Source organism: Hyaena hyaena, unplaced genomic scaffold (assembly GCF_003009895.1).
Source record: "Hyaena hyaena isolate Hyena2069 unplaced genomic scaffold, ASM300989v1 scaffold_30, whole genome shotgun sequence".
Classification (NCBI taxonomy): domain Eukaryota; kingdom Metazoa; phylum Chordata; class Mammalia; order Carnivora; family Hyaenidae; genus Hyaena; species Hyaena hyaena.
This window is the reverse complement of record NW_024080662.1, coordinates 892,200-905,041: the sequence shown is the minus strand read 5'-3', so window position 1 is coordinate 905,041 and position 12,842 is coordinate 892,200.

Sequence of the window (12,842 nt, the reverse complement as noted above, 5' to 3'; positions counted from 1 at the left end):
TATAGCAGTTACTTGCATTACAAATGTAACTTTAAGGGGGCATCTGGGTAGCTCAGTTGGCTAAGCAGCTGACTTCGGCTCAGGTCATGATCTCACGATTCATAGGTTCGAGCCCCGCATCGGGCTCTGTGCTGACAGCTCAGAGCCTAGAGCCTGCTTCGGGTCTTGTGTCTCCTTGTCCCTCTTCTGCTCGCAGACTTTCTCTCTCTCAAAAGTAAATAAGTGTGAGTAAAACAAAAACAAAACAAATCTAACTTTAAGTCAAATCACAAGAGATGGTCTCCCATCCTCCCTCACTCTACCCTGGCAGGGGAGCAAACCTGTTCACATTACCTCAACTACCAAAATAATGCTATAGTTCAGATACAAAGCCTCACAATGCCCACTGACTACACTGGTTAAGACAAAATTTCAGTTTTTTTAAAGGAAAAACTGAAGTAATAATACACACACAGAGACAGTAATTCACAGGGGAAGAAAGTACAGCAAAGGAAGGTTGTCAGCATACCAGAACCATTCACATAGTCTTCAGAAGACACAGCAATGAGAGAGACTACAAGGAGCAAAGGCTATGGCCACCAAAGGGCTCCAAGATGAGCAGAAAGGAGAAACCAAGTCCCCTGCCTGGCTCTTATGACTTATTAGTCAAATGAAGAACTACAGAATGAATTATCTGAACTTTTTCCATTGAAGGATTTTATCTTAATCTCAGGTTGCATGAAGACTAGAAATCTGACCTGCTCTGTTCAATGGGAATGATCCTAACAACAGTCTTATATTTAAAAAGATAAAATCCTTAAAGTAAAGTTGTTTTGATTTGTTTTTATCCACCCTACCTGCTTTTGCCTGAAAGTAACTCTTAATGCTTTACAAGAGTTTTCTTATTCGCCCTCAGATTCTTGATAAGGATTTTTACCACAAGGAAAGTTTTACAAACAACTCCAAGATGTAGACCTTCAGCAGCCCAGAAGGGCCAGATTTCATTAAGGGCCAAAGAACAGCACTAAGGCTTGCTCAACAGCACAGATTATATTTTTCCAAGTAAAATAATTACCTACCCACAGCTCAGTTTCCCAGGTATCATGCCAGGGTGCATTGCTGCTTAAAAGGAAAGGAACAAAAGGAAAGGAAAAGTTGTCTACATTTAAAAGATGAGGAAACTAAATCACACATAAAATAAGCAGATGAAAGCTAAAGCACAAACATGAAAAAGATGCATCTGGCCTAATTTATAATAGGCTCTGAATCTAAACATCTGTCTAAACTCATGACAAATATGAAACGCCTTGTTAGTTCTTTAAAAAGAGCTGTTCATTCTAGGGGTGCGTAGGTGGGTCAGTTAAGCATCTGACTCTTGGGTTTTGGCACAGGTCCTGATCTCATGGTTTGATGGACGAAGCCCCCCCCATTGGGCTCTGCACTGGCAGTGGGAGCCTACTTGGAATTTCTCTCTCTCTGTCTCTGCCATTCCCCCCATCCCAAATAAATTAACATAAAAATAAATAAATAAATAAATAAATGCAGAATACTAAGTGAAAGAAGCCAATCTAAAAAGGCTACATACTATATGATTCCAACTACATGAGATTCTAGAAAAGCCAAAACTATGAAAATAGTAAAAATATTAGTGGTTTCCAGAGGTTGAGGGAGAGGGAAGGATGAACAGGAGACCACTAGAGTTTTAGGACAGCAGAACTATTCTGTATGGTACTATAATGGTGGATATATACCATTATACATTTGTCAAAACAAATATATTGTATGAAATGTACAACACCAAGAGTGAACCCTAACATAAACTATGATCCTTGGGTGATGATGTCAATCATTAACATTCACTAACAAATGTACCGCTGTACCGTGGGATATTGATCATGGGAGAGGCTAGTGCGGAAGGAGTAAGGGCTGGAGGTACATGGGAACTCTCAGTACTTGACATTCAATTTTTCTATAAATTTAAAATTGCTCTAAAAAATAAAGTCAGGGTGCCTGAGTAGCTCAGTCAGTTAAGTGTCCAACTCTTGATTTCAGCTCAGATCATGATCTCATGGTTCATGAAATCGAGCCCCACGTCACAGTGAGGAGCCTGTGAGTGACAGTGAGGAGCCTGCTTGGGATTCTCTCTCTCCCTCTGCCCCTACTCCGCTCACTCTCTCTCTCTCTCTCAAAATAAATAAAATAAACTTTAAAAAAATATTTTCTAAAGAGCCAAATTATTAAAATGTTTTAATTCTTTTATCTGTTACAAAAGAAATTCCTTTTCTCATCCACTAAGTTATTCAAAAGAAAAACAGGCAGACCAGGAAATAAAGATTCCAATCAAGTGAGAGCAATATCACATATTGGTTCTCTCTTCCAACGAACTATAAGAAATATAGTGAACTATAAATAAATATAGAGACTTAAAATTAATAAAACATCCCCTAAAGAAGCAGTATTTAAGGAGTAATTTTCTCACTTCAACAAACTCCCACATGAAAGTTTCATTCATCTCCACCTTACCTTCCATCCAGAAAATATCATTTTAGCAGCTCCATTAGAATCAATTTAATTCTTTAAGAGATTTAGGAAGCCTTAGGGGCACCTGCCTGGCTCAGTCAGTAGAGCATGTGACTCTTGATCTCAGGTTGTGAGTTCAAGCCCCACACTGGGTGTAGAGATAACTTAAAAATCTTAAAAAAAAAAAAAAAAGAGAGAGAGAGAGAGATTTAAAACACTAATTTTTTTAATGTTTATTTTTGAGAAAGAGAGATACAGAGCACGAGTGGGGGAGGGGCACAGAAAGAGGGAGACACAGAATCTGAAGCAGGCTCCAGGCTCTGAGCTGTCAGCAGAGCCAGATATGGGGCTAGAACTCACAAGCCATGAGATCATGACCTGAGCTGAAGTCGGACGCTAAACCGACTGAGCCACCCATGTGCCCCAGAAAGCTTTGGGTTTTTTTTTTTAATTTAAAAAAATGTTTTATGTTTATTTATTTTGAGAGAGACAAAGACAGTACAAGTAAGGGAGGGGCAGAGAGAGAGGGAGACAGAGAATCTCAAGCAGGCTCTGTGCTGCCAGGGCAGAGTTGGATATGGGGCATGAACCCAAGAAACCGTGAGATCATGACCTTAGCTGAAACCAAGAGTCGGACACTTAACTGACTCAGCCACGCAGGCGCCCCAAGAAAGCTTTCTTTTTTAATGTTTATTTTTCAAAGAGAGAGACAGACAGAGTATGAGAGACAGAATCTGAAACAGGCTCCAGCCTATGAGCTGTCAGCACAGAGCCCGAGGCAAGGAAGCCCGAAGAGGGGCTCAAACTCATGAATTTTTGCCATCCAGGCAAAAGCTTTAAAAGACTCTGGGGGCACCTGGGTGGCTCAGTAGGTTAAGCATCTGACTTTGGCTCAGGTCATGATCACACTGTTTGTGGGTTCAAGCCCCGCATCAGGCTCTGTGCTGACAGCTAGCTCAGAGCCTGGAGCCTGCTTCACATTCCGTATCTCCCTCTCTCTTTGACCCTCCCCTGCTCACGCTGTTTCTCTCTCTCTCAGAAATAAACATTTTTAAAATGTTTTTAATAAAAATTTTAAAAATAATAATAAAAGAAGACTTTGATAGGGGCGTGTGGGTGGCTTTTAATGGGAGGTGGGAGTGTGGACTTATGGGATAAACACTCCTCACAAAAATCACTGCTTGCTGCTCCCAAAAATTAAAATCTAGAACACTTAACTAAGACCCTCTGGGTCGGTGCCAGTTTTCTAACACTACATATGGACGATCACAGAAGAAGCCTCAAACTTTAAAAAGTTCTATGTGAATTAAAATTCACAGTAGCAAAATTAAAATTTAAAGTAGCAAAATACACGCCACTTGACTAACAGTCTAAAGAGGAAGTGTCCACTGGAGTAACTAGGCCTGAACACTTACAAAGGCAAAAAATCACCAAGGCCAAGCTGCATAGAGAGATGAGGGATGAATTCTGTGAACCCTGTGAATGACCAAGAAGCCTCCTGGCCTGTATCAATTAACAGAAATCCAGAAGCATGATAAGCACTGATATAAGTTCTAAAGAAAACAGACCCCCTCCATCTAGAAGCTTGTGTCTACCAGCAATAAACAGTTCCTGGTTACTTCATCTTCCCACCTCAATGGAGTATCCATTAGTTCTTGTCTCACGATGGGTAGGTATGGGAATCCGGCAAAAGTAGAAAATGAAACTTGGAGCTGAAAACTATGAGGGAGGAATAATAAAACTGGGCCCAGAGCCCAAAGCACTACTCTTAACTTTTCCTGAAACAGTGCCCTTCTGATGGTAGTCTGGGAGTCAAAGCCATTCTACTCTCAGTTACTTAAGAGAAATAAAGATATGTATACACACAGACTTGTGTGGAAACATCTATTGCATCTCTCTCTATTCATAAAAGCCCCAAATTAGAAACAACCCAAATGCCCATCAGCAAGTGATATAGCCATAAAATGGAATACTACTGAGGAATAAAAAGGAACACAACAAAATGGATGAACCTCAAAAACATCACACTGAACAAAATAAGCCTGATATAGAAGACTTCTCATTATTCTCTGTAGTTACATTTCATAAAGTCACTACTAACACCAAGTTAGCAAGTATCAAGCCCTACTACTAGGGGAAAAACAGGGTTAGGTTTCTGTGAGCTTTAGGTCACATTTGTCAACCAATCAATTCATAAAGTTCCAGAGCTACATATACAAAATATATAACCTGTACCTATGTTTCTATTTAAAGACACTTTAAAATACAATAGTCCCACTTATCCATGCTTTTGCTTTCCATGGTTTCAGTTACCCAGAGTCAACCAAGATCCAGAAGCAAATGGTCCTCCTCCTAAGGTATGTTCAGAAAGGTCACTAGTAGCCTAACAGCTACGTCACAATGCCTACATCATGTAGCTCATGTAGCTCACTTCATCTTATCATGTAGACATTTTACTATCTCACATCATCAGAAGAAGGCTGAGTGCAATACACTAAGATACTGTGAGACCCCATTCACATAACTTTTATTACAGTATATTGTTACAATTGTTTTAATTTATTATTAGTTATTGTTAGTCTTTGTGCCTGATTTATAAACATTATTATAGGCACGGTACGTATAAGAAAAAACAGCACATATAGGGTTCAGTGACATCCGCAGTTTCAGGCATTCACTGAGAGTCCTGGAAAGTATACACCGTGGATAAGGGGGGACTGCTGGATATTACTGACTCATTAATACTGAACTCTCAGCCAGCAGCACTACAATTCATTTCCAAACAAAACTTATCTAATACTCATATTTTCTCCATTTTCTCCATATTTCTTGTGCTTAGGAAGATTAACGGCACTTCTGCAATACACTTGAGAGCCATCTTAAGCAGCACAATTCCCAAAAAACACAAAAATATTTTTTTAAAAATGGTGCTAAGCAGACCACGAAAAGGACATTTGTTTACAGTATTAGAGCTGAAACAAGAAGGCAGACTGTCACCTTGTTCCTCTTTAGCTGGTAATGTACACAACAGGCAACTCAAGTTTTTTGCCATTTCTGGTCTGCAAAGGGATTTTTTTTTCACCAGCAAAGTGGCTCAAATTTTCCTAATTCATTGTCAAATTAAAAAATCGGGGGGCGGGGGGCTCCTGGGTGGCTCAATCAGTTAAACATCTGACTTCAGCTCAGGTCATGATATCATGGTTCCTGAGTTCGAGCCCCGCATCAGGCTCTGTGCTGACAGCTCAGAGCCTGGAGTCTGTTTTGGATTTTGTGTCTCCTTGTCTCTCTGGCCCTCCCCTGCTCATACTCTCTCTCCCTCAAAAATAAATAAAACATTTTCTAAAAATTAAATAAATAATCAGGAAATTTCACATAAAAATTCAGATTTGTTTTCTTTAAAAAAAAAAATCACAAGATCTGGTAACACAACTGGCTGAAACTGAGCAACACTCACCCTTTAGATAAGCCTGCACTTGCTGGTTCACCCTAGTCCCTACGCTCTACATGATGCCCTTACATTCTGCTTCCCTCAATTTGCTGCCAACTGGCCCATGATGTAAATGCATCATTTACCAACACGGATGTTTATAATATATTGCTGACTACAAAAAAAAGCACAAGTCAGGATGTATAGCATCATCTCATTTTTGTAAAAATTAAAGACAAAGGAAAAAAAAGTCTGGTTATACACTAAAACACAGTGAAAGTTATGAATGGTCCTTTATTTTTATTTCTTCCTATTACTCATATCTTATTTTTTTAACTAGTGTATATTACTTACATTAAGTTTTTTTTTTTTAAGGTTTTATTTATTTCTGAGAGAGAGAGAGAGAAAACGTGAGCAGCGGAGGGTTAGAGGGAAAGGGAGACACAGAATCTGAAACAGGCTCCAGGCTCTGAGCTGTCAGCACAGAGCCCGACGCGGGGCTCAAACCCAAGAACTGCGAGATCATGACCTGAGCCAAAGCTGAACACTCAACCGACTGAGCCACCCAGGCGCCCCTTACATAAGTTGTTTTTAATAGCAGCTTTGTGTTACAATCACACATCATACAATTCACCCACTTAACGTATACAATTTAATGGTTTTTAGTATATTCTAGGCATATGCAACTACCACTACGATTTTTAAACATATTCATCACATCAGAAAGAAACCCCATAACCTTTAGCTATCATTCCCCAAGGCTCTCATCAACCTTCAACCCCTAAGCAATCACTAATCTACTTTTTTTTTTTAAATGTTTTATTTATTTCTAGCAGAGAGAGAGAGATACACAGCGTGAGCAGGGGAGGGTCAGAGAGAGAGGGAGATACAGACTCTGAAACAGGCTCCAGGCTCTGAGCTGGCAGTCAGCACAGAGCCCGACGCAGGGCTCGAACCCACGAACCGCGAGATCATGACCCAAGCGAAAGTCGGACGCTCAACCGACTAAGCCACCCGGGCGCCCCTACTAATCTACTTCTGATCTCTATTCTGGATATTCATACAAATGGAATCATTTAGTATGAGATCTTTTGTGTCTGGCTTCCTTCATTTTACATGTTGTCCAGGTTCATCCATGTTGTAGCATGTATCAGCACTGCATTCTTTTTTATTGCTAAATAACATTCCATTGTATATATATACCACGTTTTATTTATTATCAACTGATAGACGGTTGAGCTGTTTGCCCCTTTGGCTACTACAAATAACACTGCTATAAACATTCATATACAGGTTTTTGTGCAGACATATGTTCTCATTTCTCTTGGGTAGATAACCAGGAGTGGGACTGCTGGGCCATATGGTGACCCTATGTTTAAGCAGTTAAAGAACTGTTAGACTGTTTTCCAAATCCAGGCAAAAGCACCAATTTACTGGCACAACTATACAAAATACCTGACTCGTCCCTGGCTGCATTATCTTACATTCATACCATCTTCTGTGTATGAAGGTTCTGATTTCTCCACATTGTCACCAACCCTTGTCACTACCTGACTTATCAATTACAGAATAAGTCATTTATAAGTGGATTTATTCAATCCTCACACACCCTGATTTTTATGAATTTCAAGCTGATTCACAGACATCAAATTTTATAGACTTGAAAAGAGTCCAGTCCTAACCTACTCACCTAGACTGTCCACCTTCTATAAAATGAAGGGAAAGGAATAAATGATCTAAACCCCCACCCACAAATGAAACTTTTACAGAAGAGATTAGCAGACTTTCTAAGCATTCAACAAAGCAAAGTCCCTAACAAGGATCCAGCCCTCAAACGAACATGTTTTCCCATCAAAACTCATCTGTAATGCCTCTTACATAAATGAAACTTTCAAACCATAGTAGCAAATATGACAGTCTTGATCTATCACTTTTCATAAGAGAACCAACATGTCTTAGGTTGTCCCACTCATAATCCATTGCCCAAATTCTGCTGTAATAGAAGGAGAAAAATAAAATCTGATTTAAAATCGAGGCAAAGCACACATCCAGTGGCACAAACAAAATCTCTGACTGCTCCACTGCCCAAAGCCAGAGATGGAGTGTACTGTGCAGCCTTTCCCCAGCTCTCTCATCACTGCTCCTTACAGCCTCAGGGCAGCACTGGAAGAAAGGCAAGCAGCAAATAACAGACACATTTACAGTAGTCCAAGGTGGCAGTGAGACCAAGACCACCCAAGAAGAGGGTGTAAGAATCTAAGCACCCAGCACTACGCTAACCCTATCTATACATGTTTTCCAAGAATCAATATGGCATCTTAGCCAGGAAGTAGATGGGCCACACGGGCCCTTCTGAGATGCAGAATTACTTTGTTTTAAGGCTTCAGTTCTGCACTTTGAGTAAGTTCTGCCTCTGTTCTACAGCACTGAGGTGTAAGCACTTCAGGCAGGATAGGAGGCAGAGATCCACGGCCACCAAATTCCCATTTTTACATGCCTATTCTCTCCATTTCCCTGTTTAAATACAGAGGGTGTTTCAAACTCAGACAAATTTAACACACTCTTGTAAACATTTGGTTTTCATCTACTATATGCAGGTACAAGAAGACACAAAAATACAGTCGCTTTAAGAAAGGAGTTTGGTCTTAGCAGAGGAAACAAAAAAAATTCTTAAAAGAGCAAATACTGTTTTGTTTTTTGAATAAGGGCAATGATGCTGCTGCTGCAGGTCAGAGTACCCTCTGGGACTGGAACGTGTGGGGAGTGTTTTGCGGAGCTGGATCCTCAAGAAAAGAGAAGTGGAGATGAAGAAAAAGGGTATTCCAAAGAGGAGCAAAAGTCACTGGACTCAGCTGGCAAGAGAACTGTGTAGGGAAATACCATGTACAGAAAGTCTAGCAAATCATTTGGCTAATGGGGATTAGGATAAGCCCTGGAGAGGTGGGCTGGGGCCAGGTGGGCAGCAGCACCCTGAATGCCAAGTTAGGACATCAGATCTCATCCCAAGCCAGCAGCAGTTTCTGACTTCACTGTAGGATCTCCAGAGTCTCACGAAGTGTGTCTGTTGCTCATGATAGTTAAAAGTGCTGACATTTACAGGTGAGTTACATAAATACAAGGAAGAATCTTTGTGTTCTCACAAGTAACGCCACAGCAACAGGACTCTTCTGGTTTCAGCATCTTCCCAAAAAGGATCTCCTGATCAAGGAGCTAGGTTCTTTCAAAATCAAACATTCTTTTTTTTTTTTTAATGTTTTATTTATTTCTAGGAGAGAGACAGCATGAGTAGAGGAGGGTCAGAGAGAGGGAGTCACAGACTCTGAAACAGGCTCCAGGCTCTGAGCTGGCAGTCAGCACAGAGCCCGACGCGGGGCTCGAACCCACGAACCGTGAGATCATGACCTAAGCGAAAGTCGGAAGCTTAACCAACTAAGCCACCCAGGCGCCCCTCAAAATCAAACATTCTAAGATGACAAGATCCTGACACAAACACACAAAGTATTGCTGCCTCACTTCTTAGTTCATACATGCAGCCTTTTTGTATGACCATATACAACGAGCCTTTGCAGAGTCAAGGGACCACATGGAAAGAGCAATGTGTTTTGGAGCACTCAGAACTCTTCCTAGATCTAACACCTTGTCCACGGTCTCTAACTCTCCCATCCCCGCAGAAAGGGGGGCCTGACTTTCTGTTTTCATTGGGCAAGATAAACTCCGACTCTTAAAAGTTAATTTGGCAGTTCCATACATCTCCAAGGACAAAAATTAAGTTTCATTTCTTTTTCTGATTCTAACACAGTCCTACTTTTCCTTTGTCTCCTGAATACACTGACAGAATACCTCTTTAGGACATAAAATCAACCAACTCATCACCATAATAATTCACTTTCTTCTAGAGCAAACAGAAGACCTTACCACAAGACCAAAAAATGGTCACAAACCAAAGAAATTATGTTCCAAAATAAAACTCAGGCATCATGAACATTTAAGCAGGCTCTTCAAGAAGAAGCAAACAGTGAGCTCCGAGGAGCACAGGAGGCAGGAGCCTGGCAGAGGGCCTTAGCCCTGCCAGAATCACAGGGCCGTGACACTGGCCTGCCTCGGTTCGCAGAGGCTTTAGCTTGATTCGTCTAGTCTTAGTTTCCAAGCAGTCTGAAAAACACTTGCAGGAACCACATCTAAGAAAGAGGTAAGTGTATTTCTCATTCGGGAGCAACAGAATACCCCAGAGAGCATCAGACTGGCAACGGACACGTTTCAGCCGTACGGGTCCGCGGAGCTAATTTCCCGCTACCCCGCCGGCCGGCCTTCGGGCGCGGGGTTCTCAGACCTCTACCCCGAGGCTGTCCACCCGCTTCAGCGCCAGCATCTGGGAGGCCCCACGGGAGGCGGGTCAGGGCACTCGAGGGCTGTTCGAGTGATGCTTGGCTGATGCCTCAGCCCCGCGCGTGCCGGCTCCAACCCCGCGCCAGCCGCCGCCCGCCCTGCCGGCGTCAGGCCGGTCTTTCGGCCCGGCTCCTGTCACTCACCGGCCCAGCCCGGGCAGTGGGCGCCCACGGCTCCCCACGGGAGCTGGGCCCCCCGGGCCTCCAGGTTTCGGCCCGCCCCTGGCAGGCAGCGCAGGTGGACGAGCCCCGCAGCAGCGGCCCCGCACCGGCCGCTCGGTCCAGCTCCCGGCGCTGCCCACTGGGTACGGATCAACAACAAGATGGCGGCCAGCCGAGGGGGCGGGGGCCGGGCGTCATAGTAACCAGGACGGCAAAGAACCCGCCCCCAGGCTAAGATATCCCCAATCAACATCCTCTTCGTCCGAGGCCTAAGGGAGTGCTTTTCTCTGACAGGTCGGCAGGCCTGTCAGTCAAAGCCTGCCTCTCACGGCCCTGCCGAACGCCTCAGGACGTGACTGTGACGGCACGGGTTGGCGCATGCGCCCCGTTCCTGGAGTCGCTGGCGGCAGATCTTTTGCTTGGCGACTCTGGGGATCTAGCGCCCTTGGTCTTTTTGCGTGTGCAGCCTTTTTGCAGGAGCCCACGGCGTCTTCTCATACATGCGTACACACTTAGGGAGTGTCTGCTATGTGCTATATGTTTGTTTGTTTGTTTGTTTTTATCACCCACACTGGAAGGGAGGGGTTGTCCAGGTTCAGTGGTGAGGAAACTGAGGTACAGAGGGGGAGGCCTGGCCAAGGTCACCCCACCTCTGGAAATGGAGGCACCGGATCTCATACCTCGTCCTATTGGCTTCAAAGTATAATTCCCTATTCCCAGTGACTTCTACACCTTTGCCCTCATCAATGGCGAGGTGCAGTCTTGTGTGCTCCTCCAAGCAGTCCCTTGCCCGTTGCCCACGTTTGTCCTTTTGCTATGAGTTCAGTGCCCAGCACAAGCCCTGGCACACAACAGAAACTCTTCTCTTCCTCCCCTAGAGCATCTTCTCTTTAATACCTGTGACACAGCTTTTGCCCTGGACCATCATGATCTATCTCAGAGGTTAGGAGTCCCAGGAAATAGTTTTCCCTGGTCCCCCATACAGAGCACCTAACCCTGGGCTTGGCTTCAGGGTTAGGAACTCAAATGCAATCACACAGCTTGGACCCAAGTGAAGTGCCAGAACTAGCTAGTTATGTGACTTTTGAGGCTTAGTTGCCCCATCTGTAAAACGAGAATAACAAATGAGCCCTTAGAGCAGGGAAAAGTCTGCCTGTAACCACTTCCAGGAACAGCCTGCTCTCAGGTTGTTGTCACTGGGGCCAGCTATAACACCCTCACTTTTGCGAGAGCACCATGAAGCATACTTTTCCCACAGAAGGCATTCGGCTTTTTCCCTGACTTGGACATCATATCTGGCTCAGGAAAGGAGGTCCTCCGTTGCCCTGAGAGGGTTCAGGCCCACAGAGTTGGCACAGGGGAGAAGATCGAAAGAACTTAGGGATACCTCAGGAAAGGTAGCCTCTACCCAGACAGCAGGTCCTCTCAGAGAGCTGGCAGTAACCTGAGACCTGATTCGAGGCTGGGCAAAGGGAGTGAGCTCACACTGCCCCCAACAGAACCTGCCCTCCTGCAGGTTATAGCAGGCCACCTAGTTATGTGCAGCGCTCAGCTCAGCATAGGGAGGGATGAGGGCTAAGACATCAGAAGACACAGATCAGGAAGAAAGAGGAATATCCAATCTGAAGAGGGCTACCATCAATCCCTCATAGCCATCCATGCCACAGGGGTTCTCAAGTCTGCACCAACCCCCACCTCAGTGCAAAAGTTCCAGTTCTTTCCCAAGAAAACCTCCACACACAGTCAACAAAGCCCTAGAGGTCGGTGGGGCCCTTCAAACAGCAACAATGTATTCCTTTCAGTGGGAAAAGAAAGTTACTGGGCCCTCCCCATCTGCTAGAGCAGGTGGTCTTTGAAGGGACAGGCTGGTTGGAGGCCCTCTCTGTCACTAATAAGGATAACAGCCTCTTACCTCTGCATTAATCATGATCAGTCAGAGCATCATGCAATGCCTTCTTATAAGAAAAATAATCTTACTACTCCCTAGAGTGTTCCCAGAAAGCAAGGCACTCTCCAATTGAGAACAAGGAAGCTCAGATCCCAGAGCTTCTCCCACAGGTGGTTTTCAAGGCTAGGACTCTTCTGTTTGTAATTTTGTTTATTATTGAATCAACTTGAAAACTCAGCAGCATGATCATGGGAAGAAAAAATTCCACAAATAGTGAAGCAGCTTCCTGGCTTCAGAGCCAGCGCCGGGCTCCCGTGAGCGTGTTGAACAGGTAATCTCTGCCTGTACCTGAGTTCAAATAGTCAGGAGGGAGAGAGGGCACTGCTGGCCTCAGCAGAACAGCCTCCTTCCCTTAAACGTAGGGGAAGACATTCCAGAACCCTTGGTGAGACCCTTCTTCTGCTTGATCTGACTTGTCCCT